The sequence below is a fragment of the Phocoena phocoena genome, chromosome 17 (genome assembly GCF_963924675.1).
Source record: "Phocoena phocoena chromosome 17, mPhoPho1.1, whole genome shotgun sequence".
In the NCBI taxonomy this organism is placed as follows: domain Eukaryota; kingdom Metazoa; phylum Chordata; class Mammalia; order Artiodactyla; family Phocoenidae; genus Phocoena; species Phocoena phocoena.
Window position 1 is genome coordinate 4,841,154 of NC_089235.1, and position 6,003 is coordinate 4,847,156.

Sequence of the window (6,003 nt, forward strand, 5' to 3'; positions counted from 1 at the left end):
GGAGGTTAGTAGGTGGCAGCAGTAGAGACACATGAACGATGCTGAAGCAGAAGATTATGAAAAGATGCTTCTGTTTTTGTTTATGTTTGGTTAAAATGGGCAAATAGTGGCCTCCAAGTGGTAACAGGCGTGACAATGCAAAGTGCATAAAGAATCTTGTCACCCACCTTTTTCATAAAAACTAACATCACCCATGTTAGTAAGAAAGAGAGATGAGAGAATGAATACATGCTCAAACGTGACCCGAGTGGAGGAGGGAAAGGAAAGTTCTTTCAGGAGAAAATGGATGGAATGTGTCTTTTATGTAGTATCATCTTAAAAAAAAAAAAATCTCTCTGGGCTTCACAACCTCCCTGTCCAGCCTATTATAGTACCTCATCACCTTGAGGCTCAAGAAACTTAATCAATACCACGCTTGCCTAAATTTAACGCCAATTATTCTTTTTCAGTCTTTAACGCACACAAAATACACTGTTCTTTTCCAAAAGTTATCCCACACAGGTCTCACAAAATCCATTTAATTGTATCCTGGAACACTTAAAAGAAACCTCTTTGTAGCATTTCATGATGGTAGTACCAATCGATGAAAATGAACAATTCCTAGATTCGATTTGCAGGAAACTCAATGCGATACATTTCACAGAGAGGATTTGTTTGCTGTCTCCATTCTCGGGTTAGTGCAGTCCTTAACATTGATCTTTAGGGTATCAAGTTCTTTTGATTAATCAATAGAGGAAACTATTTTTGAACTGATTCTAATTTTCTAGCTAGTAGAACTTGGGATTTCAATACAATGGTGAGTTTTTACAAATCGATTAAATTGCTTTTTTATATGACGTCAGTCACATGATTTCTCTTATCCCAAGAGAATATTTTAGTCTTCTCACACACTTTGTTCATTTATTCAGTAACTGTTTATAATGTGGTAAGTATTCTTCAAGGAACCAAGGGCACAGCTGTCAGTGCTATGACTCGTAATTTGCTGATCTTAATATTAACAATATATGACTCCTGGTCGGGGGTGGGGCGCCGGGGGTGGCTAAAGAGCTTCAGGGTGGGAGCCGGTTACCAGAAAAACTAACTGTGTGATTAGAGGGTTAAAACTTTCAGCCCCAACCTCAACGTCCAGGGAGCAGAGACGGGTTAGAGATGTAGTTCAACCAGCACTGGTGATCACTGTGAGGTTTGCGAAGGCTTCTGGGTTGGTGAACACTTGGACACGCTGGGCAGGCAGTGCACCCAGAGGGGGCGTGGAAGCTCTGCGCCCCGCCCCCTGTAGCCTGCCCTCTTCCATTTGGCTGTTCCTGGGTTGAATCTTTGATAATAAAATGTTTAGTACAGCATTTTCCTGAGTTCTGAGTTGTTCTATGGAATTATGCCACCTGAGGGGATGTCATGGGAACCTCCAACTCTGTAGTAGGCCAGGCGGAAGTGGGAGTGGCCTGGGGGCCCCATTGGCAGCTGGCATCTGAAGTAGGGGCAGTCTTGTGGGACTGAGCCCTTAGCCTGTAGGGTCTGTGTTGACTCCAGTACTGTCAGACTTGAATGGAATTGGAGGACACCCAGCTGACGTCAGAGAACTGGCGTTGGAACTATGTCATTTGGTGTCAGGAGAGAGCTCAGATATTTATGTTAAGTGAAATAAGCCAGACACAAAAAGACAGATATTGTGATTCCATTTATATAAGGTACTTAGAGTGGGCAAATTCATAGAAACAGGAAGTCGAATAGAGTTTACCAGGAAATGAGGGAGAGGTGAATGGACAGTTATGGTTTAATGGGTACAGAGTTTCTGTTTGGGATGGTGAAGAAGTTCTGGAAATGGATAGTGGTGATGGAGCCACCATACTGTGAACGTACTTAATGGCAGTGAATCGTACACTTAAAAAGGGTTAAGATTGTAAATCTTGGTATGTATATCTGCCCAATAAAAAAGTAACAAAAATATATTTTAAAAATAGTAATCATATACATAAATACAAAAACACACACAAGTTAACCCTGTAAATGTCTATTATTTCAATGGTTCATAAAATGTCATAAACTTCAAAGGGTCTCATATTTAAATCACTTAAGAGTATATATGCATTATCCTTTAAACAAAATATGAACCTCAGATAATAGGTTGAGTGTTTGGTGTGTGTGGGGGTGGGGTGGAAATTGGGAAGTTTCTTCTTACAATAGGATGCCAACTCATAAACGTAGAATAATAGAATAATAATAATAGCGTTTCACACGTTGAAACCCTCAGAGTAAGAATTTATCCCGGCAATACTCAGTTCAAAGATGCTAAAACTGGTGGGTGAAAGTTTGATGAGGAACAGATATTTACATATTCTCTCCATAAACGTATTCATTACAAAGGAAATAATAACTTTACTGGGAAGAAACCTGGTGGGCGCCACTTTAACCAAGTGATCAAGTTACTATGATTACTAATGACACAAACCAACTTTCTTTGCCTCCCGATATGACCCACTGGAAAGAGCACAGCATCATTTATGTAGCATTTCTGGAATAACGCATAACCTGAATCAAATCATGACAGAACATCAGGGAAAAACAGATTGAAGAGGTGGTTACAGAACAGATAGTCTGTCTTCTCCAAAAATGTCAGTATCATTAAAGACAAAGTAGGGCTGGGGAATCATCCCAGATGAAAGGTGATTAAACACGTAGGAAAACTAAATGCAGTGTGTGGTCCTGCTATGAACCGTGCATCAGGAGGAGAAATGGATGCAAAGGATATGATTGAGACAACTGGTGAAATTTGAATCCGGTCATTAGATCAGATACTACTATTATCTCAGTGACAAATTTCCTGATTTTGATCATTGCTCAGTGGTTCCGTAAATGGACGGCCACGTAGGAAGGGGCATGGTATCTGCATTTACCATCAGACAATTCAGGAGAAAATTTTATAGATATATATGTGGGAAGGGAGGAAAGAGAGGACAGAGAGAGAGAGAGAGAGAGAGAGAGAGAGAGAGAGAGAGGGAGAGAGAGAGAGAGAGAGAGAGGGAGAGAGAACATATGAAGATAATAAAACAAACGTGCCGTAACAGTTGGGGAATCTGTGTGAAAGTATATGGAGTGCTGTGCATAATAATTGCCACTTTTTGGTAGATTTGTAATTGTTTCAAAATGAAAGTTTTTTGAAAGGGTATGAAAGATTTCCCATAAAAGTGGGCCAAGTTCATGCTTCTGGAGGGAGTCCCTGGCTTTCATCAGGTTCTGACTTGAGGACTCATGTTTCAAAAAGCGTGAAAAACACCCCCTCCTTGAAAACCACAATTTGAAAAGATATGCACTTCCCAGTGTTCACTATTTACAATAAGAAATGGAAGCGACCTAGGTGTCCATCGGCAGATGAATGGATAAAGAAGATGTGGTACGTATACACAATGGAATATTACTCAGCCATAAAAATGGATGAAATAATGCCATTTGTGCAACATGGATGGACCTAGAGGTTACCATACTAAGTGAAGTAAGTCAGACAGAGAAAGACAAATCTCATATGATATCACTTATATGTGGAATCGAAAAAACTGATACAAATGAATTTATTTACAAAACAGAAACAGACTCACAGACGTAGAAAACAAATGTAAGGTTACCAAAGGGGAAAGGTTGGGGGGGAGGGATAAATTAGGAGGTTGGGATTAAAATATGCACACTACAATATGTAAAATAGATAATCAACAAGGACCTACTGTATAGCACAGGGAACTCTACTCAGTACTCTGTAATGACCTATATGGGAAAGGCATCTAAAAAGGAGTGGATACAGTATATGTATAACTGATTCACTTTGCTGTACACAGAAACTAACACAACATTGTAAATCAACTATACTCCAATACAAAACAAAAAGTTTTTAAGTGTAAGACAAAATGGTAAACTAAAAACAAAACAAAACAAAAACAAAAAAATCCCCAACACCTCCTCCTTTCTATTATTACTTGTGTCTCTATATTTAATCACATTCCCTCATTCTTCTAAACGGCATTTAAATGCAAATAGCAAAGATAGAGGTCTTGCATCAAACAAGACAGAGAGCCTTCCTGTTAATCTGAGTAGCAAAGAAGAAAAAAAGGTTTTAAGTAATGCAGTAAAACTTAAATACTGTAAAAAATAATGGCTTCTGCTACATTAGCAATGAATGTTTCTTTCTACAGATTTTAAAACCCAATAGTTGCCCAAAAATATCATTCTCGTTCATAGTATGATCATTTATTTCTTCATTCCGGAAATATTTATCAATTTTAAACAAACACTGCTCACTGCTAGAGAGGGAAAAAAACTCTGCAAAATATCATTAGTTGACTCTTTTCGTTGAAACTGGAATTAAAAGATATTTATTACACTGGAAAGTCAGGTTTATTCATTGTGGCTGAGACTGATGAATATGATTGTAGGTGAGAAATACATAAATAGTAAAACAAAAAAATCAGTTTAAACTAAGGAAATGTCACATATGTAATCTCACAGGAATATGAACTTCAGTTCAGCTTTTATTTTTATGCTGCTTAATTTTATATACATTACACGTATCATACATACATACTTGTTATACAAAAATGTATACAAAAATCCAAGTAATTTAATATCTTAAAAAGGGAGAGGGACATACTGTATTTGATTTCTGGTACTATCGTGTTTAAATACTTTTAAACTCAGATTTCAAGGAGACAACAAATCGAAAGGCATTAATTTTTCAGAAAGACATGTTCACATAAATTCATTATTCAAGTATATTTTTATTGAAACAATAAACCATCTGACTGGTTGCAAAGACAAGCTGAATAAGCCATGATGTTGAGCAAAAGCAGAGCTTTCTCTCTGTGCTTTCATCAGCCTAGAATCAGCTTCTAACATATGAGATGCAGGGCACAACCGTGATTTCTATCCTGACAGTATTAAATGCCATATCATAGGGCTGACAATGCACACCCTGTACGGCTTGTCTACAGAGTCTCATTAAAAATATAATACTAGAGGGGGCTTCCCTGGTGGCGCAGTGGTTGAGAGTCCGCCTGCCCATGCAGGGGACACAGGTTCGTGCCCCAGTCCGGGAGGATCCCACATGCCGCGGAGCGGCTGGGCCCGTGAGCCGTGGCCGCTGAGCCTGCGCGTCCGGAGCCTGTGCTCCGCAACGGGAGAGGCCACAACGGTGAGAGGCCCGCGTACCGCAAAAAAAAAAAAAAAAAAAAAAAAATATATATATATATATATAATATTAGAAAGAATAATAACAATAATTAGAAATTTTACTTTCCCTAATTTCTTTTTTACTCAACTTGAAAAACAGTACATCATTTTCACTGTCCTTGGCAACTTGACATCATACCTGAAGGAGTAATTTAAACATCCTATGGACAAAATACATAAGCTTCTAAAAGATGTTGGTATTGTTTAATTAATTCAGTTATAATTTCATTCTACAGTCATCAATCACAGCAAATATAAAGAATTTAAAACAATATTCCTCACCAAAGTATTAACATGTTTTTAAAAATTGAATTGTTGAGGCATAAAAACATTATGCGATTTGCCCAAGGTCATGAAAGGAATGAGGGGCAGAGGAAAGAGCATTTTTTTTTCCTAACTGAAGTGTCTGTACTAAACCCTAGGTTATGCCACCTTGCAAAAGTAGCTCAGTGCAAGAGATACAGAAACTAGATGCATTATTTAGGAATGTTTGTTTAACTTCCATTGCTGTTATTAATAAACTTAACTTTAAGAATCTATGTTTATGATACATTATTAGGAAATTATAAAAAGAACCATGATCATTTTCTGAATAATTAGGCATGTAACGAGTTATTGATTAAATCTGACACAATGGATTGCAGAAACAAAATTGACAATACAATGTTAAACGAGTTCAGTGACAGATGCTTATTAACATGGTTTTTTAAAAAATACTAATTATAGAACCCACAAAATTTTGAAGACAGTCCTACAGACATAAACATATTAATATAAATGTATTAAAGA